Source organism: Stenella coeruleoalba, assembly GCF_951394435.1.
Source record: "Stenella coeruleoalba genome assembly, chromosome: 7".
NCBI lineage: Eukaryota > Metazoa > Chordata > Mammalia > Artiodactyla > Delphinidae > Stenella > Stenella coeruleoalba.
Window position 1 is genome coordinate 85,350,376 of NC_137153.1, and position 25,193 is coordinate 85,375,568.

Below are 25,193 nucleotides of genomic sequence, written 5' to 3' on the forward strand. Positions count from 1 at the left end.
GTACACATGCGTGTGTTTCTTCTTCTTGGTTCTGCTGCCACTGGTCTATGTTAAAACCAAAAGATTCCTTTCCAGCCTCCACCCGCCCCCGCTCCTTGCACCCACCATTTGACCTGCAGGCAAATGAAGCCATTCAAATATTTGCTCATCATGTCATCTGTTCCCATCTGACCTTGCAATTCCTGTCATGCCCCACATGTCAGTTTGAAGCATAACGTCATTAATACCTCCAGTGCACTAATGGATGCTTCACACATGAACGCATTAATGAAATGTGTTATTGTTTTCCCTCACAGGACATTAACAATCTACCTCACGCTGTGTCCCGAAGCCCCTCCGAGCTGCTGAAAACCACTAGCTATCAAATGAACCCTCAGTTCCGCCTCGGTAACTTTAAGTTCAAGTTTATCACTGAAGCCTCGCTCATGTGAGAAGAAAATACAAGCCTCTGAGGGCTTTGGGGCCCAGCTTCAATTACCATAAAGAGTAACAGGCAGCGATAGCTGGGGGTGGGATGGGGGCAGCCGGAGCTGCATGGAAACACACCCTGTCAAAATGAAATAGGAAAGATCTGCGTGTCACTGGGATGATTTGTTTCTTGTTCCTCCCCTTTGTCTATGGGCTGATGGTTTGAATAATGAAGACGGTATTGGTTTTCTTCCTGAGCTCACCAGCACAGGAGGTCTGCTTTTCTGATGGCACAGCTGACATATTAAGAGGGATTAAAGTTTCTGTACACAGGCAATGTTTAAATTAGCTTCCTTAAGCCCCAAAGAAATCTTTCCAGCTGATTTGCAAAACGAACCCCAGCACAGCCTGCAGCCACCCTGCACTGGTTGCCTAGACAGAGCCTCAGGGTTCTGTTTGGCCAGCTGTTTTGCAAAATCAGAAGAAAAGGAAAGGTAATTCCTTTTCACCATTGCCTCAGCCAGTATTTCTTCTGTAATTAAAATTGAAAGCTTTCCCCAACAGGTTCTCAGAGGCTCTCCCAGAGAAACAGATTTCTCTTTTCCTGTATAATTAAGCACAAATTGTAAGGTGCAGGGCTTTGCCATAGAGGGATGGATGGTCAGAGGTGTTCCATGCAAGGCTGGGGGACGCTTTTGTGTTTGGTTAGCTGTTAGGAAATGCTAATTTCCTCTTCTCTTGCCATTAGGCACTAATTCCCTGCTGTGCCAGAAATTTTTTGCAGGCTGGGGCCAGAAAGGTAAGGGGAGATGTACAGCACAAATGCCACAGAATCACCTGGACCAGGAAACTGCTGCTTGGCCAGGAAGGTGATTGTTCACCCAGCGTTTGTGCCAACAATGCTCCTCACAACTCCTTTTCTTCTTGTCCTTGGGAGCAGGCCTAAGAGTAGGTACTAAATTCGGTCTCTGAATGTCTCAGGTCGCTAAGCGTGTACCCTACACATGAGGTTCCAATAGCAATTAAGCATCTAATCAAAATCTCCTAGCTCAGGAACAAAAGCCAAGGCTTAACTCTTTCCTGGGCTGCTGACTGCAAGGAGATCCGTGTTGCCTGCCCGTCAGAGCCACGTGTCTGCATCCCCACATGTACTCCTCTGAAGGGGAGACAGCCCATAGCAAGCTCCCAAGCCCTACAGCACAGATACCCTGAAAGCTCGGGGAGGACAATGTGTGTTCCTTCTGCTTCTCACAAACACGAGGCAAAACGGGCTGGACCTACATCACCCTAACACCTCTGCCTCTGCAGGTCTCATCCCAGAAATGCCCTGTACTTTTAAAGAACCAGGTGGCCAGAACTGTGACCACAGATGACAATTTTTCTGCCGTTTTATTTTAGCCCTATGCAAAGAGCCTCTAGGGTGGCCCTATGACTCTGTTCGCCTGGTGTTGACACTTTGTATGCTCACCACCTCCCTCTGAGCACAGACAGGATCTGTGACTTCTTTGTAAACAATTGAGTATGGCAAAGGTGAAGGGGTTTGACAGATGTTATAAAGGTCCCAAGTCAAAAGGGTAAATCAAAAAGGAGATTATCCTGTGTGGCCTTAATCAGGTGAAAGCTCGTAAAAGAGGGACCAGGCTTTCTACAGGCCAGAGACCCTCCTTGCTGGCTGAAGTAAGCAGCCACACTGGAGAAGCCCACAGGGAGGAACTGCATTGCCTCTAGGATCTGGGGTGGCCTCCAGTGACAATCAGCAAAAAGCTGGGGACCCCAGTCTTGGAGCAACCAGGATATGAATTCTGCCAACAACCTGAATGAGCATGGAAGTGCATTCCCCCCCAGGCTGATGTCCACATGAAAACGTGGTCTACCCAACACGTTTATCAGAGCCTGGTGAGACCCCAAGCAGAGGACCCAGTACCTGGACTCCTGACCCATAAAACCTGGGTTGTTTTAAGCCACTAATTTGTTACTCGGCAAATAGATAACTAATACAATTCCTAAGCATTCAGATCGTACATTTTTAAATGACTGGTGACTCAGCTGTGTTGCAGCCATAGTCTTCATCATTAATATCTTCAAATCACCAGCCAATTAATATATTCCTTCTATGCATTGCCCCTTGGGTCCATGGTGCATATTTTTTGAGACCATGGAGCTCTTGAGATATTCTGTCAATCATTTCTCATTTCTCCTCAACCTTGCCTTTTTAGTCACTGAGAGCCCATATTGCAAAGAAAGATCTTAAAGTGAGTAGAAAACGACATTAAACAAAAAGATGTGGATCCTATGCTCGACACACAAATATTACAAAGATATATTCTTTTTCTTTTAATCAAGCTTTCACATGCACAAAGAGAAAATCATATTTTATTCCTGCTTGTCTTAAGCCTCATGAAGCCTTCAGTTCCTAAACTTCTAGAAAACTTTCAAACTTCTCAACAAATACGTTTTGTAGTTCAGATCATTTTAGAAATCAACTGCCGTATACCAATAGGATGTTTCCCCCGTGGAGTTTGACAAGCTGAACCTATTTATATGGAAGAGCGGGCCAAGAAAGGCTAGGATACTTCTGAAGACCCCAAAAGCCAGATACGAAGAATTATTATAAAGTGATACTTTATAGTATATTATAAAGTATGATGTTGGCACAATGATTTAAAAGATAATAAACCAACAGAATAAAAAGAGGTGCCCAACACAGGCCCATGCATGTATTGAAATCTGATATATGGAAGATGGGACATTACAAATCAGAGGGGAACAATGTTCTATATCCTGAATGGTGCCCCATGATAGGTTCCCAATATAGGGGCGGGGGATAAATAAAACGGAAGAAATCTTCGTTTAGGAATTTAGTTAACTACCAAACAAAGAAAAGAAAAAGAGGTAAAAAAAGGTATAAGCCAGTATTCTTAAACTATAACACAGTAAACAGTTCTATAAATCATGTTATTCATTGTGTTTTGCAATCATTTATCATTTTAAAACAATCTAGGGTTAAGAGAGGCTGACTGACCTTTGAAAATATATTAATTACTGCCTATGATTCAGCTCTTAAAAATATATGCTTAATTTGTGATTGAGAAAGGGGATTCATTTTAAAAAATAGCTTTAACATGCCTTTGGCCTAACAAAAGCCAAACGTGGGATGTATTTCAAAACTGTAGGATTATGAAGATTGGATGGGAGCATGATGAAACAAGATCGGTCATGAACTGATAAGTACTGAAGCAAAATAATGGGCATCTAGAGATTTATTATGTACGTGTATGTTTGAAATTTTCCATAACTAAGAAAGTATTTTGAAAAAGGAAAGTAAAAGAGTGTTTGGTAAAGCATTTCAAGTAAGAAAGTTATACAGGGATTTATTATGTATGTGTATGTTTGAAATTTTCCATAACTAAGAAAGTATTTTAGAAAAGGAAAGAAAAAGAGTGTTTGGTAAAGCATCTCAAGTAAGAAAGTTAAACAGTAAGTCCCCTACATACAAACGAGTTCCATCCCGAGAATGCGTTCCTGAAGTCCAAATTGTTTGTAAATCCAACAAAGTTAGCCTAGGTACCCAACCAACAAATCGGCTATATAGTACTGTACTGAAATAGGTTTATAATACTTTTCACACAAATACATACAAAACAAACAGGAAAAATAAAGAAAACGTTTTTAATCTTACAGTACGGTACTCTGAAAAGTACAGTAGTACCAGCTACATTACCTATGCTTTTACGCTTGCTTCTGGACATCCTGGGCTTGAAATAAAGATACTGTACTACTGTACTCTATACAGTTCTGTAAAGTACACAAAAGCACAACCACCTGCAGAAGATGCACACACGTGACAATTTACACCAGACACTTGAACTTACGTGATTGGACATGCGAATGCATGTTTGCATCTTTGAAAGTTCACAACTTGAAGGTTTGCATGTAGGGGACTTACTGTACAGAACTTCTGTGCTATTATTTTAAGAAAACACACATGTATATATGTGCATATATATGTGTATATATATAGGCATAATAAAATATACGTGCACAAAAAGTTATGTTATACACACACACATATATATATATATATATATACACATACATAATTAACATAACTTTTGGGAGCGGGCAAGTCTGCATTCTTACACGGCCATGTTACAGGTAAGGATCCTGATCTCTCCTGGGTGGTTATCTTCTGTTTGCCCTCCCAGGTCCCCTCTCCACCCTTCTCTGGTGAACTGCAAGGGTGAGGTTGATAGGATCCCAGCCCCTGAGACTTCTAACTGGGTCTGGGCCATGCAGAGCATCAGAGAGATGTGAGGGAGGGAGGAGGAAAGTGAAGTCAGGGGATTTGTTTCCCTGGCTTTCTCCCTGCTAGATAGCCTCCAAGTGGGCTAGCTATGACCTTCTATTGAAGTTTACCATACCTCTCAAGAAGACCAATTCTACAGGACCTTTTTCTGCTGGGTTCCTGAAACTGATCCCTCTCTTTTTCCCTTTGGACATAGAGATTGTCTCAGCTCAGCTGCTCCTATCCCCAGATTCCTGCACAATCCCTCCTATGCGGTTGTACTCACACCCTTGTAACAGTTTTGTGTGCCATCTGTTTTCTATTAGGACCCTAATTACCACCCTCTTCATTAAACAATAGATGGCACACAGTTATTATAAATAGAGATGGGGAGATTATTATTCTCTACATTTGCAAGTATTTCCAGTATTGCAGCTATGTCCTAGGTGATTCCCAAGCGGGACACAGCAGATATAAGAATAAAGGAAAAGAGAGATGTGCAATTGGGGGGTATCAACTAGATACTTACTGGTCCACAAACCAGTTCCTTTTGCTAATAGACATGGAAGGAACTGAGAAGACAGTCCTTTCTCTGAAAAGCCCCAATTGTGAGAGCAATTCAGCTCTCCTAACTTTCCCCATATCTGAACCTAGACTCAGTGCTATAGCACTATTAGAGCACACCAAATATTGCACTACAGTTACCTGAATACATGTATTTATCTCCTCCAGTAGGCTGTGAGCAATTTAAGGAAAAGAGTCCATCTTATTCAACTTTATATCCTTGCCACCTAGCACAGTGGCACATAACAGACACAGTAAATGTTAATTGAATGAATAAATGCCTGCTTGAATAAATGAATGCCAGTGGGGCCAGTGTGTTCCATAGCAGGGCTCTAAACAGAGGCTCTTCTCACCTTCTAGTCGCCATCTGGCTTCCAAAGGCAGCACCAAATCCAAATGTGACCTTGGTACCACGGAATAAAGAATCTTTCTCATCTGAATCACTCGCATCTGCCTGGCTACAGTCAACATAAGGTCTTGAGGCTGAGACACACCTTCATTTGTTAAAAGGGGGAGGGGAGCAGATGGCAAATGAAGGTACTAAAGCTCATTAATTCCTAATGGAGTTGTCCTCCTGGATGTAATTAGAACAAAAAGAAGGAAGAGCCAAAGGAGGAGGGTTTGGGAAATAAAGTAGGCAGCTGGAAGAGGTTTATGAACGGTATAAACCCTCAGGGAGCTTTCCATTAGAGAGGATAATAATGTCCACACTTCACAATGGCATAGTTCTCCACAACCAGCAAAACACATCTGCATACATTATTTCAATAGCGTCTCAGGAAATGATTGTAAGACACAGAGGAGAGTTTTATTTTTCCAATTGTGTAAATTAAAGAAGTTAAACTTCTCCTCAGAGAAGTTAAGCCACCTGCCCTGAGTAACATGGCTAGAAAGTTATAGAATAAGGGTGGATTTAAAACATTCTGACACTGAATTTGGTCTCCATCCATTCCATGGCTATAAATGGAGAGAGTGACCTTCAGACGAATTCTAAAAAGCATGTGACACTCCACCCAGCTCAACTATTCCATAGCATGCTCTTTTCTTCCATGCCCATTACCAATCACTTAAAGACATCCAGTTGCCTTCTATTTTTGATTGGCAAGTGGGACACAGAGGTTCTTATGAGCCTAGAGTTTTTATTTCTTTATGTCCCCATGGAAGACCTCAAGCCAAGAGAGAAGGGAACTCTTCCTATTAGACCTAGTTAACTGACTCCCATTTCTTCCCACTGTTCCCAACACAAAATAAATTTATTCAAATATGTAGTTGCACTGAAATTGAGAATTACATATTGTACTTTGATCTTATAGGAAGTGGGCAGCATAAATCTGAGATATCAGCATTAAATGCAGAGACTTTATAACTAAGGGCTTGCTAGTAAGCCTGGGTTTTCATACTCAGCTCAGTCTACCCAAAAAGAAGTAAGTTACTTGAAAATTGACTCTTTGCATTAAAGTAAACTTGCCCCTTAAAGTCTTCTTCCTCTCTCAAAGGCACACAGCTGACCTAGTTCAGAAGCGAGCTGAAAAGATGGAAGGAAGATGTTCTATTTAACCAGCATCAATTGCTTATAACTATCCTGTTCTCAATATCTTTTCCCCCCAAGGAAGCATTCAGCCAACATTTTTATTGGACTGATGCCCAGATTGCTCCATTAATTCATGCAACTACCTTTGTTGGAGTGCTCCAGGCATTATTACTCATGAATCCTACAGAGCACAAATACACCTCTAGAAATACTGTCATTTGTATTACATATGACCTTAAAGCATCTTCATAAATTATACCTTCAAAGCAAAGTAGAGAGCACTGAAGTCTTTTGCTATGTTAGTCATCTTAGTTTCACTAGACCCATTGTCTTTTCTTTACATATGCAATGTAACTAAATTGGTTTTTAGCGATCTGGGTCCTTCAGATTCATCAACTTTATCATAAGGTATATAAGATGTATGATCTTTAAACCTGTAATAGTATCTTTCTGCTCTGTGGGTTTCATTGGTTCAAACTTATCTTCCAATTATGTCTTCCTGAGATGTATTCTAGCTATGATGGGGGCTTCTAGGCTGTGGTTTATTTCTGGTACTGTACCTATTAAGTAACCAAACAAGAAAAGCAACAAAAATTGTGCTTTGGCTTCATATACATTAGACCATTTAACAAGAAACCTGTCCATTTTCAGAGACTTTGGCAACAAATATAGTCACTTAATTATTAAATTAGTTACCTTATCCTAAACAATTGTCAGTAGCCCACCATGTTAATAAGAAAGTTCTTTCTCAAAATAATTACCATTTGATTTCCAATTGCTTATAAAATGAGCACTGTTTTCTACCCAAAATTTCCATGAAATCTTAATATTCTTGTTTCATATTAGGAGTTTAAATGAATAAAGCGTTATTCACATAAAGGAAATAAGTACTTTGACCATTTTCAAAAGGAAAGTAGAACCACAATGTATGATGATATCCTGAACATGATCTGGGACACAAAAAAATCAGTATTATCTGTGAAACCTTGAGCAAAATTTCTCTCCTTTGCGGACAGAAAGCAACAATGTCATTCAGCTATTTACATACGGCCCAGATACTAATGAGGAAGTGTTTCTTGCTTTCTGTGAAGGAAAAGTGAACTATGAATAAATATCACTAGGGTCATTATCACCTGCACACACAGGTAACAGATGGCTTGCAACAAAACAGTGTCAGAAGCAAAATGGATCTGTAGCAGGAAAATCTGTCTTAAGGCATGATTAGGGGTAAAAGACTAACTGTGGATAAATATTTGTGGTGCCTGGCAAAGCTCTCCAAGTTCCAAGGTGAGAAAAGACCTTTCACGCATATATGGAACTTTCCATGAGAGTTCCAGAGCCTTTCAACCTCAGAATATATCTGGCCTATCCTCTTTGCAAAAGGTAAACTGACAGGATCTTGGAGAAATAGGAGTTGAACCTACTCTTAGAGAGATCTTCAGAGAAGAGGAATTTCAGCTTCCTGGCTTAACTATGTTGCTGCTATCTAGTTTATTTTACATGGCCACATTTATCATGCTTAAAATTCAGCCCAAGTCCACCTGTTATTTTATTTTTTTTAGCAGCATTCACTCCTTTATTCAATAATTATATATTGAGCACCTCTTATAGTCCAGGCACAACTTTAGTAGCTGGGATTCAAGAGAGAACAAAAGAGACCAAAATTCTTCCTCTTGTTGTCTTTATTATTCTAGCAATAAACTGTTCAATTCCCAGTAACATCCTTATTTCTTGTATGAAATTGGGTCAACTTCTTTGACCAAAGCTAGTTTTGTTCGAATTTAATTCCTTTAACAAAAAATTCAGCTACATGAAAACCAACATTAGTTTTGTACTCACAATTTGACAGCATTTGGGGCTGGTTCTTTTTTATTATTTTTCATTCTCATGTTTCCTAGAGGTGTACCCTGAACGAAAGAACAGTTTCCCTCCATCCTGGAAGGATACCAGTTCAACCGCATACGCATCCCTGAGGGACACAGGTGGAATGTGAAGAAAGAGGGGCCCTAGCCAGCCATACGGCCCATTCAACATTGGGGAAAAATGGAATTGCCTTTACATCAAGTTTCCTAGGGAGGATATAGGGAAAGCTTGTACAGAATTACTGCTCCAGCTAATTTGTAACTACTGCTACTACTACCATTGTCCTTTGACCTCATATACATTAGAATACTTGGTCCTCACAGCAACACCATGAGGAACAGATGAGAAAACAGGCTGGAAAAGGTAAGTGACTTGTCTACAATTAACAGCTCTGGCAAATGGTGGTGCTGAGATTCAAACTTATTTCAGGGGTCCGTCTCATAAAAAACCTATGATGTTAGTTATCTAATAAAACCATAGAAAGGGGGGAAAACCTAGGCAGAACACTCTATGACATAAATCACAGCAAGATCCTTTTTGATCCACCTCCTAGACAAATGGAAATAAAAACAAAAATAAACAAATGGGACCTAACGAAACTTAAAAGCTTTTGCACAGCAAAGGAAACCATAAATAAGATGAAAAGACAACCCTCAGAATGGGAGAAAATATTTGCAAAATATTTGCAAATATTTGAAGCAACTGGCAAAGGATTAATCTCCAAAGTTTACAAGCACCTCATACAGCTCAATATCAAAAAAACAACCCCATCCAAAAATGAGCAGAAGACCTAAACAGACATTTCTCCAAAGAAGATATACAGATAGCCAACACACACATGAAAGGATGCTCAACATCACTAATCATTAGAGAAATGCAAATCAAAACTACAATGAGGTATCACCGCACACCAGTCAGAGTGGCCATCATCAAAAAATCTAGAAAAAATAAATGCTGGAGAGGGTGTGGAGAAAAGGGAACCTTCTTGCACTGTTGGTGGGAACGTAAATTGATACAGCCACTATGCAGAACAGTATGGAAGTTCCTTAAAAAACTAAAAATAGAACTACCATATGGCCCAGCAATCCCACTACTAGGCATATACCCTGAGAAAACCATAATTCAAAAAGAGTCATGTACCACAATGTTCATTGCAGCTCTATTTACAATAGCCAGGACATGGAAGCTACCTAAGTGTCCACTGACAGATGAATGGATAAAGATGTGGCACATATATACAATGGAATATTACTCAGCCATAAAAAGAAATGAAATTGAGTTATTTGTAGTGAGGTGGATGGACCTAGAGTCTGTCATACAGAGTGAAGTAAGTCAGAAAGAGAAAAACGAATACCGTATGCTAACACATATATATGGAATCTAAAAAAAAAAAATGGTTCTGATGAACCTAAGGGCAGGACAGGAATAAAGATGCAGACATAGAGAATGGACTTGAGGACACAGGGAATGGGAAGGGTAAGCTGGGACGAAGTGAGAGAGTGACATGGACATTATACACTATCAAATGTAAAATAGATAGCTAGTGGGAAGCAGACGCATAGCACAGGGAGATCAGCTCGGTGCTTTGTGACCACCTAGAGGGGTGGGCAAGGGAGGGTGGGAGGGAGACGCAAGAGGGAGGAGATATGAGGATATATGTGTATGTATAGCTGATTCACTTTGTTATCGAGCAGAAACTAGCACACCATTGTGAAGCAATTATACTCCAATAAAGTTGTTAAAAAAACATAGAAAGGAATTATTAAACTTTAACCATCATTATTTCATCCTATAGAACGATATAACCCAAGAGAAAAAGATACAGGTGTTGAATATCACTCATGCATTTTCAGTTCCTTCTGTGAATCTTAGCTACTGTAATAAAAGCATTGTTTTGAGCATTGTTTTATATGCATCCTCATATAATAAGAAGATCATTCATGCCTGTATCAATTAAAATTTAAAAGAAACAAATATTCACTGCAGATATCTAGTTCACTTACCTTCAACAAAGTAGCTTCAGGTGCTTCCACTTTTGAAGCTGGAGAAATATCAGACAGGAACGAAGTTCACTTTAGTTGTGTCCAGGAAGAAAAAAGATTCACAGCTCTGAGAATAAAGAAAGAATCAGACCTTGTCAGGACATTTGGTTCTAATTAACTAGTGACAAAATGGTTCTACACTGCAACTATGTAAAAGTAGCTGAGTTATTTGAGCTAGGAAAGGTCAAAAACAATGATTATGATCAAGATATTAGTATTATTGCATATACTTTTGATTATTGGGAGTGAATTTTCCTCTCTCTTTTCCTCATTAAAATTAAAATTTTGGGCTTCCCTGGTGGCGCAGCGATTGAGAGTCCGCCTGCAAGGCAGGGGACACGGGTTCGTGCCCCGGTCAGGGAGGATCCCACATGCCGCGGAGTGGCTGGGCCCGTGAGCCATGGCCGCTGAGCCTCCATGTCCGGAGCCTGTGCTCCGTAACAGGAGAGGCCACAACAGTGAGAGGCCCGTGCACCACAAAAAAAAAAAAAAAAAAAATTAAAATTAAAATTTTATGGTTTATCAATGTAAAGTTGATAAGTGAACAAGATAATTTAACACTATTTTGATAATGGAGCACATTCCTTGTAAAACATAAATCCCTGGAGGCTTTCTCAATTCCCCTTCTATCCCCACATAGCTGCCTCTGTCTAGTATTGAGCCATGGCTTTGCTCAAGAAAGCAAAACAAAACACAAATCATCTAGTGGTAGCAATCTGAAAGAAGACCTGGCCCAGAGGACAAAAAATGCGATTTAACATAAAACAATAGGATGTCATGATCTAAACTACTCATTTGGCATTTACCATAAACCCCTGAGTACCATTAGTTGCCTTTTCAGATAAATTCAGTAAAAATTTATTGAATATTTTCCATGTACAAGCACTTTGCTAGATATTAAGAAAAAGGTGAACGGAAGACCAGGCTCTCTTCTCGGCAATCTATCTTTGAAGAAAGGAATATATGCAAACAATCCTGATGTAATTTCAGGGATAGAGAGAAAAAATAGCATACTTTTGAAGAGTAATGCTAACTTGATATGATTATATTTTATTCTTTCTGATCTACTGTAAACCCTTCCAAACCAGAAATTTCTATTTTTCAGAATCTTTGCACATGTGAGTATTTTAATCAGTCGTCCTTTTTAGTGAAGGACAGAAATAGTGTATATCGTAAGGTACACGTGTAGCCTGATATCAGCTTCAGGCACAATTGGATCAGGCTTTTTTGTTTGTCTTTGGGTTTTTTTTGGTACGCGGGCTTCTCACTGTTGTGGCCTCTCCCGTTGCGGAGCACAGGCTCCGGACGCACAGGCTCAGCGGCCATGGTTCACGGGCCCAGCCACTCCACGGCATGTGGGATCCTCCCGGACTGGGGCACGAACCCGTGTCCCCTGCATCGGCAGGCGGACTCTCAACAACTGCGCCACCAGGGAAGCCCGGATCAGGCTTTTTAAAGAGGACATAAGAATTTCTTCCTCCATTCCTTGGGTCTGTTTTTCTCTATATTGGCTTCATTCTTCAAAGATCCTCTAATAGTGGGATTAAAGATAGCCCCAGAGGCTTCCCTGGTGGCGCAGTGGTTGAGAGTCCGCCTGCCGAGGCAGGGGACACGGGTTCGTGCCCCGGTCCGGGAGAATCCCACATGCCGCGGAGCGGCTGAGCCCATGAGCCATGGCCGCTGAGCCTGCACGTTGGGAGCCTGTGCCCCGCAACAGGAGAGGCCACGGCAGTGAAAAGCCCGTGTACCGCAAAAAAAAAAAAAAAAAAAAAAAAAAAAAGATAGCCCCAGAAATACTGCACCTGGTTAGTAACCCTGGGAGAAAGAAAGCTTCTCTTCCCATTAGTCGAAAGTCATGGAATTCATTCCTAATGGACTGTCTTATGTCGTGTGCCCATCACCACACAAGTCACTGGGGCCAGAGAAATGGAGTACACTGATTGGCCAGTCTGAGTCATGTGCCCACTGCTGGAGCTCGTGCTGAAGCAGCACATAACTGAGAGCTGTAGGGAGAGATGCCCCAAAGGGAAACCTAAGTGTAGTTACCATAGGGAAGTCTCCTGGGCAAGATAAATATCATGTGCCACCACAAAAAGAACTCAGCAAATATTTGTTAATTGATGTATTGATTAGTAAGTCTGGGATAAGTGAAATGATGATAAATACGATGTGTGAAGGGAAACACAGCCAAGATAAATTGTGAAATGGAGCTACGGAGGTGGGCAGTATCCTACGAGGCCTCTTGGAAATAAATCAACAAAAAGGAGCTGACCTTGACTGTTTGCACTATTTGAGAAGAATTAACTGAGTCTATAATCAGTAAACAATCCTGAGGGCTTGGTAAGGTGAGTTCTGCCTTCTGTGATATGAAAATTGTGTCATAGGTATCAGAAGGTGAACATGGCTAACTGTCTGTGATTGCCACAAAACAAGAAAAATGAAATGAAATAGAAATCTTAAATCAGTCCTTGAATCACAACAGACACAATTATGGAAACTAGACTATATATTAATCAGATTTTCATGTATTACTTTCAAAGACTTCCCTAAAAAGCCATGAGGAAAAGGGACCTCTTATTTGAACTATGGAATGATCTGAATTGGCAACAATATACCAGTGCTTCAAAAGAAAGTCAATTAGTGCTATAAAAACAGTGTCTATAAAATACATGTAACCTTTGATAATTCATTATATTTGCAAGGCAGAGGAACCTTTAAAAATGCATCCGTTTTTTTCTTAAATGACTTAATTTTCATTATTATACTACTTTAAACAAATTTTAATTAATGCATTAAAAGCTTTGAGTAGTTCTTACTTTAACCAGCAACTAGAACAAGTTTCAAGAAGACTTCAAGTCCAGCCACATGCCTCCAAGAAAAGCTACACCTACAGTATCACAGACAAATGGCCTCACGTGTCCATCCTGGCATGTCAGAATTCGTGCCACTTGCCCAACTCCTTGCGAAAGTCCGTTTTTACTTGGAAATGATTCATTTAAGATAATTAGAAAGGCATAACTTTTCACTTATTCATTCAGAAGTAATTTTTAGTTCCTACAAGCACTGTGCTAGGAAATAGGATACAAAAATGAATATGTCTCTTGCTCCTAAGGAACTCACAGACTGAAGACACCCAGGTGAGCCAAAATTTTCCATACAATCTCATGAGCACGGGGACAGGGGGACATGCAAGGTAAGAGGGGCTACAAACCTTATCTGTACCCGATCACACTATTTTAAAAGTTGGCCACTCCGAACTAATTCGGAGTACGTTATCTCCAAAAGTTTATATGTTCCTAATTTCGCCATCATTTCCACTCTTAGGCATTCCCTAATTGTACCAAAGGTAGAGTGTGTTTTATATGAAAAAAACTGCTACAGGGCAATCATTAACAGCGATTTACTGATATAATACCCGACCAGAGAAAGCACGATTTGCCATGATAAATTGTTCAAACCATGAGGAGCAGTAGGGCTGAAATGAATCTAGTCGTGAACAAAAAAAAATGATTGAATAGAAACAGTTTGTATAAAAGGATACACTTGATATTTTCACTCTAGACATACAGATTAAGAGGCTATCTATCAAGGTAAATCAATTTGAAAGTTGAGACTTTCTCCACCCTCAAGAAATGGTTTGCAGGTATTTGTGGCTTTTCGTTTTGGTTTGACTATTATTTCATATTTTACTTGTAATTCTTCTTATGGAACACTAAGAACATTTATTTGTTCTTCGGTCAGGTTTGTTGAGGTATAATTTACAGCCAGTAGAATTCACCCTTTCTAGCGTACAGTTCTAAGAGTTTTGACAAATGGATATAGTCTCACAACCTCCACCATAATGAAGATAGAGAATAGTTCCAGCATCCTGAAAATTTTTCCCTGCCCCTTGGAAGTCAACCTCTAGCCCCCTGACAATCACTAATAAGTTTTCTGTCCCCATAGTTTTACTTTGTCCAGAAAGTCATATAAATGTAATCAACAAGTATGTAACATTTTGAGTTTGGCTTCTTTCACTTAGCACAAGGTAAGCGAGATTATCCGTGTTGTGTGTGTCAGGAAATGTGGACTGGGATATTGTCCTTTAGAGTTTCCCTTATTTTTCCAAAGCCAAAGTCAATATGCAAAGCCTGGATCTCTTGCCATTTAGTTTGTCCCTGGTTAGGAAGAAACAGATTTTTTATCATGTCTGTCTGTTTTCAGCATAGCAGGGAAAGAATAAACACTCTCGGGGAATAATCATAATCTGTGATTATTATAGGCACTAAGTCATATGTTTGTAAGACCCAAATTTTTGTTAGTCCAATGACTGGGCACTAAAATTAACTTGGAGACTCAAGGCAGAGTTTGAGTGTGGTTTTCCTTATTTTTTCATTATTGCAATAGCAACGGAACACATATTTGTGACTTAATGGTACAACACATTAGTTTTCTTATCTGACCCACCTTTAACAAAATGGAATTACTATTGAGGCAAAGGAATCAAGAAGATAAATCTCTTACCAGGAGTAGGAGAGAATGGATAGAGGCCCCTGTGACCTAAACCTTGGTCATTCGAGTGCCACCTTCATAATTGTGCCTCTACCCACACATTACCCATATCATTATTTATTTAACAATTATATGGGTCACAGTTTTCCTTTGATAAATTTTCAAAAGGAAATTTTTATTCCTTACTCTTTTAAATGGAAATCCCTTGCCATAAATAAAACTATGAAAAAACATCCAACAATATAAAGCTCTACCTATATGAGTCAATGTACCTCCCCAAATCATCCTGAGTTCTTGAGTATCACTGGTGGAGCCCATATACACACCCACATATGCTTTTGGAAACACAGCAACGAGAGTAGCTGTCCCATGCTTTCAATGCTTTCTCCTTGACCATGTATTCTGTGCACACAAGGCAAAGAGTCTGCTCAGAGATCTAGTAAAGCATTAAAACCTATTTAAAATAACAAAGTACGATATGTCTTTCCACCTATGTCAGGCATTGGAAGCCTGCAACTTATTTGCCAAACAGGTCACCAGGGCTGATCTTTATGGAAATATGGACCAGATGTACCTTCTTCCTCATCTCTTCAAAGTGGCCCTTCTGAGCAAGGCCAAGGCCAGTGTGATTCAGCAACACCCACCTTTGTTAGGGTCTGTACCTCCTTACCCTAGACTAAAAAAATGGAACAGAACCTTGGCCCCAAAAGACTTAAAGAATTTATTCACCAATTCATATCTTTATGCTAGGATAATCATGTATTTGATGGTTGCTATAGGAATCTATGTAGACAATCATCACATTTTTAAAGGAAATACATTACTGAAATTTCTTCTGACCCATGGTCACTATGCTCTTTGACAAGACAGTTGACCTTCACGATGTTAATCATCTCATCTGTTTGAAAGGGACTAAAATGTTTGTTCTGCTTCCTGTTTAATAAAGCTATCAAAAGGATTAATGAGAGAAAACCTCTAGAATACTCCAAGCTCTTTCCAAAAAGGCAGCAGGAAAACAGCAGGTGCCTCTTGTGAACATACATTTGTCTTCTTCACGTAAACTCATCCTGAAGGACATCAGGCTTCCAGCTTATATTTAATTGGCTGATTATGTTGTCACTCTTGAGCTCCTTGCCAAGTTACAGGGAAGAGTTTTCTTGGAAACCATAGTTCCCCAACTTTCTCCAGCTATGCAGTTTAATTATATCTAGCAAAATGACAACAGAGCTCATAATTAGCCTGGAGATTAATTACTGCTGAATCAGTCCAAACACCACAGCTACCAAATTCAACACAGGTGCTTAGATGAAGAGAAAAGAGTTTTCTCAATACCCAACAGAAGGTGGATATGGAAGATGTACTTTATGACTCTCTTCCCATGAGCTTAAACATACAACCTGTGCAAAATGCCTTGTGTCTTTATAGCCAGGATGCCCCTAAGTATTTTAAAAAGAACCAGACTCAAAAACATTTCAAATACTGATATCACATATTTTGAAACCTGCAGTGACTGGGGCATACTTTCTTTCTATGCAAATTTCTTCAACCTAGAGCTCCCTTTCCCCTTCTCCTTTTATTGAGGAGTCTAAAAATCCTACATAATTCATCTACTGTTTCTAAACTATGACTGAAAGAGTGATATAGAGAAAATTTAAAAGCAAGTGAAAAATCATGCTGTACCTCGTGTTCATCCTGTGACCTCTAAGAGTGACTATAAGCCCATAGGGTGGGTACCACACTCCCAGAGAGTTATGAATGCATTGTCGGATCAAAGGCTTGAAAGCCAACAACTGCCCAAGGGAACCTCCTATTTTCTGAGAATCACCAAGAGGAAAAAGCTAGATTAGGTAGGTAGAAAAAGGAAGGAGTTGATCCCATTTCACAAATGTTATCCATTTCTTACCCCTCTCTACGTACAAGTCACTTAAGGTATGTTTAAATATATGCACACCTAGAATCCAACAAAGACAAATTAAATCCCCAAGTGATTCTAACGTGCAGCCAGAGTTGAGAACAGCTGGTCTGGAGTAACCAAAAGGTCGGCCAGATGGTATAATTGCATAAGACTCAGGGAATGGACAGAACCAGGTAATGGAGAAGGAAGAAGTAGGCCAGAAAGAATGAAGTTACAAATCAGAATTCCAGAAGCTCATATTCAAAAGAAGTTAAAGGTGTGTGGCAATAGACGAACACTCAATTCTTAAACCGTGTAAGAAACAAGTAAACCATCCCCTAACTAGAAGCTGATGTGATTGTGTTGAAGAAGCACTTTTAATGGATTTGTAAGATGCATCTGTTTGCTGGTTTGATTTTCTGTTGGCTTGTTTGTTTGTGTGTTTAGAGGAGTTGGGGGGTTTTGCTGCAAGTTTTTAAAAATAATCCTAATATTGACTAAAAAGAAAAACCGTGTTCATACAACCCAAAGGGGAATCCATGGAAAGGAAGGAGGAAATGGACATCTAGAGAAGGCCTTGTGGAAAGATCCAAATAAGGGAAATGTACACAAATGTACAGCCCTGATGCTTGTACCTTGCTTACACCAGGACTGAGGGGAGCCGCGGCAAAGCCATTTGCTTGCACAAGGCTGGAGGAGAGATTACATGGCTGCCAGGAGAGGAATGTTGTCAGAGCGAGTTCGGAACGAGCTCAGCCATGCTCTCCAGTGCTGAGAGGCCCGACCACTGTGCACGCAGCCGCACCACCATCTGTACAGGGCTGCTTCTCAGGGCTGGGCCAAAGCCGAGCTCCACCCCCGCCCCTACCCCGCGAGAGGCGGAGCAGGCAACGTTCTAGAACACAGCTCTGTCCACTGGAGGGCAGGCGTATAAGGGCCACGAGGCGACCTCCTGGGACAGCCTCTGTGTGTGGGCACGCACGCCCACGTCCACACATGGTAGGAAATGGCTCTCAGAGAGATGTGTCCCCTTCACTCTTAGCTCTTGAGGTGGCATTGCTCAGGCTTGGTGCAGCTGTGATTTGAAATCTGAAGACACGTGCTCAAGACTCAAGTCTACATCTCACTTCCTGGATGACCACTGGCAAATCATTTCTGTGAGCTCTAGTGTTACCACTTTGTAAATGGAGGTAACAGAATTTTAGAGTTAATCTAGTCTAAGCATATCACTTTACAGTTGAAACTGAGAACCAGAGAATGTGAAGTGAATGCCCACTTTCAGCCAGCTAATGGATGGCTAAGCAGAATTCACACTCAAATTTCCCAACTTAAGTTCAGTTTTCTTCCCTAAGCACTGCAATCTTCTGCCTCAATACTTCCCCTGGCTCATAGGATGGGTTTAAGAAAGGATGTTAGGAGGGTAAGAGCTTCTGATTCAAGATGACGGACTGAAGACACACATCACTTCCAATGCCTCCCGAAAAGCCCACGGAACTTATGGAAAAGACTTTTAAAAGAAGGAGAAAGGGGAAGAAGAGGATGAGAAGGGAGAAAAGGATACCAGCAGTGAACTATGAACTGTGAACAAATCCTGGAAGATTGCGAGCACATTGGGATCCGATTGGTAGAGAAAATTTTTCAAAATAAAAAACCAGTTTAAGTTAAAAAGGGTGCCTTCATCAATAAGAACATTATTAAATATATTATATTATGAATAGGATATGTAATATTAAATTTAATATGAATGTATTAAATATATATTTATCAATATGTAATATTAAATATATTTTAACTCATATATATAATAGACTACTACTATGCAGCCCTTGCAATTCATAGAAGTAGGGAAGATCTTTATATACTGACATGGAAAGATATTAATTATGTAGTGTCAAATGAACAAAAGATGTCAAAACGATACAAACCTATTTTATGTGTGCATGTCATATGTTCCTATAGTAAAAATGGCAAATGCTCACACAGTGCTTGTTATGTAAATAACAAGCTATAAGCACCATTTTGTACATGAGAAAGAGAAACATGAGAAACAGAGAGGTTAAGTAACTTGCCCAAAGTCACAAAGCTACAATTAAGTGGAGGGGCTGGGACAAATCAAGGCCATGTGGCTCCTGAGTTGATGTCTTTCCCAGCAACTCTCAGCCTGTGAGAACAGCATAGATAGCTCTGAAAGGATACACATCCTGGTATGAGTTAGGGAGGTGAGGAGTGAAGACTCCATTTGACTTTTACGTTTCCCTATTGTTTAATAGTCTTCAATAAGAATGTATTTTTTTTTACTTTGTTTTAAAAATTATTATACCATAAAATTGGCTCCTTTTTGAGGTACAGTTTTATAAATTATAGCACATATATGGGTTCATGTAACCATCAGCACAGTCAGGATACAGAACAGTTTCATTACACCCAAAAAAACCTCCCCATTGCTCTCACTTTATAGTCACACACTCTCCTGGCCTCAAACCCCTAGCAACCACTGACCTGCTCCCCATCACTATACGGATGACCCTTGAACAACATGGGTTTGAACTGCGCAGGTCCACTTACATAGGATTTTTTTTTCCAACGGTAAATTCTATAGTACTACACGATCCAAGGTTGGTTGAATCTGCAGATGCAAAACTGTGGATGAGGAAGGCTAACTCTAAAGTCATATTCTGATTTTTGACTTGTGGGGGGTTGGCACTCCTAATTCCCATATTCAAGGGTCAACTGTAGTTCTGATTCCTTGAGAAAATCATGCTGTATGTAGTCTTTTGAGGTTAGCTTCTTTCACTCAGCATAGTGCCTTTGAGATTATCCAACTTGTTATGTGCATCAAAAATTTGTTCCTTTATACTGCTGAGTAGTATTCCATCACATGAATGCAGCAGTCTGTTTATTCACTTGCCCACTGAAGCCCACATTTAGGCTGTTTCTAGTTTAGGGTGATTATGAATAGAGCTACTCTAAGCATTTGTGTAGAGTTTTTATATGAACACGAATCTTCATTCCTCTTGGGCAAATACCTTAGGAGTGTGCTTGCAGAGTCTTACAAGTATATGTTTAACTTTATATGAAACTGCCAGGCCAGTTTCTAGTGTTGCTGTACAATTTTGCATTCTCACCAGCAATGGTTGACGTTCCTGTTGCTCTACATTCTCACCAGCATTTAGTATTTTCAGTATTTTGGTATTTTAATATTTTAGCCATTCTCATAGGTGTGTAGTAAGAATATATCACTTAAGTTCTTAAAAAATGGAAAAGAATTGAACAACATTGGCAAGTATAAAACAAATAGGTTATCTCCTAAGCTGACGGTAGGAAGAAATACAAATAAGAACTGTTTTGGAAAATTCCATTCATCCATTAAATATTTCTTGAGCACCCAATATATGTGTCTGCTGGTCTCCTCACATGCATGTTTCAAAGTCTTAGGAATGCTCATGTACTTTATGATTTTACTTTTCATTTTGTCATCCCTATTTTCTATTTACTTATAATATCCACAGTTTGTTTCTGTCACACAACACAAATGCAGTTTTAAAAAAGTAGAGTTAAAAAAAGATAACATATTTAAATTATTATTTATATTAATAATATGGTATTTGGGAAAACATTGTCCTCTACAGTTACACAAGATAAAAGGAAGTCCAGATAGAGTGTACTCAGCTATAGAACTTTACCTGTTTGTTCCACCCTGAATCTATGTCTTGTCATCTATCAAAAGCACCGTAACAGGTAGAAGAATTAGTTTATTCCCTACAAATGCCTTGTGAATGCTTGACAATGAGAAATTAATTAGAGAAGATATAAGGGCCAATTGATTTTCTGGCCGCCAACTGTCCACTTTGCAGATTATTTATGGAAGCCAGAAAATAGAAAAAAGGCAAAGACATGTGCCTGGGCTGGAAGGCAGCAAGGGGCTGCCCAGGAATTCAATTACAGTAATCCCTGCTGGCTCAGGACTTCCTTGCATCTTTGCCATGTCCTCCTCACCAAACCTGGGCCACCTGGGCCAAGAGACTGAGTGTAATGCATTAGCATCCCAAAGACCTCTTTCTCCTGATTTTGTATAGGTTGTCAACATCTTCAATAGTACAGAGAGAGATGTGAGAAAGTCCGTTTTGAAAATAAAAATTCATATTACAAAAAGACTGACCGGGCTTCCCTGGTGGCGCAGTGGTTGAGAGTCCGCCTGCCGATGCAGGGGACACGGGTTCGTGCCCCGGTCTGGGAAAATCTCACATGCCATGGAGCGCCTGGGCCCGTGAGCCATGGCCGCTGAGCCTGCGCGTCTGGAGCCTGTGCTCTGCAACGGGAGAGGCCGCAACAGTGAGAGGCCCGCGTACCGCAAAAAAAAAAAAAAAAGGCTGACCAACATGGCCCCAGACTGAAGGAAAAAAATCAAGAAAAGAAATTATTCTCAGAAATTACACTTACCCAAGTGAAGTATATTCAGGGAAAGACCTGCATTTCTCCCCAGGGTAGTCTCGTGTTGGTTCCTGACCCCAGTTCTCCTAAACCAGGTGAAATTTAACTAATTGGTTAGAAATGCTTTTCACAATTTCTTTGTGTAGGGTCCTAATCATAGAGGCCTAGAATTTTAAGTTGGTTGAATATGTGATTTTATATTTTAGTTCAGATTTCATAGATGGGACACAGAGGCTTCGAGAAGGGAGATGACAGCAATGTCAGAGCAGAACCATGACCAGAAGGAAAAGTTTTCAGATATCCAGTCTATAACATGGGTCAAACTTATTTACTTCACATAACTGTCCTGCCTCTTCAAGGAGAGCTATTCAAATGCATTGCTTTTGGAGATTACTGCCATCACCTATGACACATGGTGTTTATAATGACATTTCCTTGCAGAAATGCCCCTCAAGAAAGCAGAAGGAACAGGAAGAGGAAGAGGAAAATCTTCAAAATGCACATGAAAAACTACTGCAAAGTAGTTGAGAAAAATATTTTTTCATTAAAGTAGGTTTTAAGCATAAATAGCTCATTCTTAATGAGATCCAGCTGATCCTAAACATTTCACAATTTCACTCCATCGTATTCTAGTAATCCTGTCACACGGATCAAGATGCATGACACAGCTACAAATTAAGTTCAATTCCTCAGTCAATTTTTAAAGGAGTGAAATTCAGCCACAGTACTTCAGCTATCACTATCTATCCAAGAACGACTGGTATGGACTTGGCCTTCCACATCCTTTCTATGAGTAAGGATAGAAAGGACCCAAGAAAATGGAAGAGATTTCTGGAAGCAAAGATAAATAATGGATTTTCCATTTCCAGGGAGTCCATTCCTTAGGTATATAAAAATACATTTAAGTTATGACTACTCAAAATCCTACCTGATTTTTATGTTATTATCCATATTTAAGGTCTGGAGCATCTAAAAATCATATGTCTAACTGATGTGATCTGTCCTAGCACGGTGATTGCCAGCGCTGGTTGAATCCTCCTCGTTCAGCTACCTCTCCTTAAGTATCTGAAGGGATACTTTTATTTCAAGACTTTATAATAATCATAACCAATAATTATTAAGCCCTAACTATATGTCAGGTGCTCTTTTAAGTAAATAACATGTACTAATTCATTTAATTCTCAAACAAACCTCTGAGTTGAGTACTACTGTTATCCCCATTTTAAAGCTGAAGAAACAGGCAAGTGAGGCTAAGATACAGGTGGTCAAATCACAGCATATAAAAGCTGGGAAATGAACCCACGCTTGTGAAGAAACAAAACCTATTTATGAACAAATTATGTAGAGTTTATTCGAGTTAATTTAAGTGCACGTGGGAATAAATAAGGATATGCAGTAAATTACTAAGAATTAACGTGGATAACCATGGTCTGGGTTTATTGTTAACTCCACCTCACTACAAAAGCTATGAGCAAAAACTGATTAGAAGCAGATCTTTATCCTGGACCACACCCGTCTTGCTGCCTGGTGCTGTGTCCCTTCTGCTTCCAGTAGCTCCACGTCTCACACTCAGCCATGCTGCCCTTGTTTGGATCATTCGGTGCCTTTTTTCATAACAAGTAAATATACTGCAAAGAGTTTTAACTCCTTTCTACTATTGCACCATTTCAGTCCTTAAAGCAGAGAGCTTTCTTGCCTTAACTATAAAAATTTCTTGTCCATGACACAAATGAACATATCTACGAAACAGAGACTCACAGACAGAGAACAGACTTGTGGCTGCCAAAGGGGAGTGGAGGTAGGGGAGGGAAGTATTGAGAGTTTAGGATTAGCAGGTACAAACTAGTATATACAGAGTGGATAAACAACAAGGTTTTACTGTATAGCACAGGGAACTATATTCTATATCCTGTGATAGGGACTTCCCCGGTGGCGCAGTGGTTAAAAATCCGCCTGCCAGTGCAGGGAACATGGGTTCGAGCCCTGGTCCAGGAAGATCCCACATGCCGCAGGGCAACTAAGCGCGTGCACCACAACTTCTGAGCCTGTGCTCTAGAGCCCCCACAAGCCAGAACTGCTGAGCCCACGTGCCTAGAGCCTGTGCTCCGCAACAAGAGAAGCCACCGCAATGAGAAGCCCATGCACTGCAACGAAGAGTAGCCCCTGCTCACCACAACTAGAGAAAGCCCGCACACAGCAACGAAGACTCAATGCAGCCAAAAATTTTAAAAAAACTAAATAAAATAAAATTTATTTTTAAAAAATCCTGTGATAAACCATAATGGAAAAGAATAGATATATGTATAACTGAGTCACTGCTGTACAGCAGAAATTAACACAACATTGTAAGTCAACTACACTTAAATAAAATTTTAAAAATTAAAGATTTCCTGTGAATTTCTATTTCTCTAGCTATTTGTTGCTATCTTCACCAGCACTGAATGTGTAATTCCTTCCACTGGCACGCCCTCTGCAAATGCCTTCTGAGAAGCTGTGAATATCCTCTGAATTGTATAGGTCTCCCTGGCTTTGATAGCGCTTAGATGGGCATCTATAGGGCTGCCCATAGATCAGAGCTTTTTAAACCTGAATGTTCATATGAATCACCTGCAGATCACATTAAAATGCAGACTCTGACTCAGTATTCTGGGGTAAGGCCTGAGATTCTGCATTCCTAACAGGTGATTTCTTCCAGGTGACATTTATGCTGCTTCAAAGACCACACTACAAGCAGCAAGGACCTCACAGACTTCTCGCTTCCTTATCAGTTTCTTTTATCCCACTATTAATCCCCCGGTATCCTTCTTCCCTCTCCCGCTTTAGCTGCAACAGCTGGGTTATAGTATTTTCACATGCAACAAATGTTGTCTCATCAGAGTTTTTTTTTTCCTGTTTCTATGGTCCCCAACACGTATGTTTCTCTGTTCCCCTAAGAATATAATTGACCAAATAATCTAGAAATGTTCTCAAGGTAGTAATTCAGGGCAACTGAAAGAGTGAGGAAAAACATCACCAGTATTACCCTTAGAAATATTTAATTCATAAATGGATAGGCTTTGAAGTTACCCTCTTCTTAGCTCATATTTATTCTCTTCTAGCAGCTGAAAGTCTAACTTAGGAGGAAATGGAAAATAGATGAGAGGAGGGCTTTGCCCAAGAGAGCTTTCATCAGTAAAGTACCAAAGTAATTACTGCACCTGACAAATTCCTACTCCTTGTTTTAACCCAGTTTTAATAAAAGAAAGATTCAACAGTGGTTTATATTACCTGGCATTGCCTTTAATTTCATCAAGCTCCAATATGAAGACTTGCCACGTTTACAGTAAACTGCTTTTTCTCCTGAAGTTCATTTGTGAAGGCAGCTGCTGGGGCTTTAATCATCTTTTCTTCAATCTTTCATTTCTAACACACTGTGAGCGATAATGGCTCTCCCAGGCACCCCCCTGCAAACTAGGCAAATTCTCCTTCACGTCACTCCCAGGTAGTCAGTGGTAGAGAAAGCATCTACTAATTAACAACTGAAAGGCCATTTCAAATGCTCTGGCTATGAAAACTTAGCATTTCACATTCACGGTGGGCCATATCCAAAGGAAGGTCCTCTGACCTGCTGGACCAGATTATATTTCTCCGAGCTTAGGAACAGCAGGCAAACTCTTGGCATTTCAGAAGTTCCGTTGAAATCTA

General features: G+C 40.1%; 1 pseudogene across 1 annotated transcript in view; it reads right to left on the reverse strand.

Moving 5' to 3' along the window:
• The window catches only part of LOC307188905 (ras and EF-hand domain-containing protein-like), a 246,996-nt pseudogene that overhangs the window by 126,073 nt on the left and 95,730 nt on the right, over positions 1-25,193 (reverse strand). The window contains exon 17 of the transcript in view: positions 10,655-10,760. The product of the transcript in view is annotated as a ras and EF-hand domain-containing protein-like (transcript). The remainder of the gene's footprint in view (positions 1-10,654; positions 10,761-25,193) is intronic.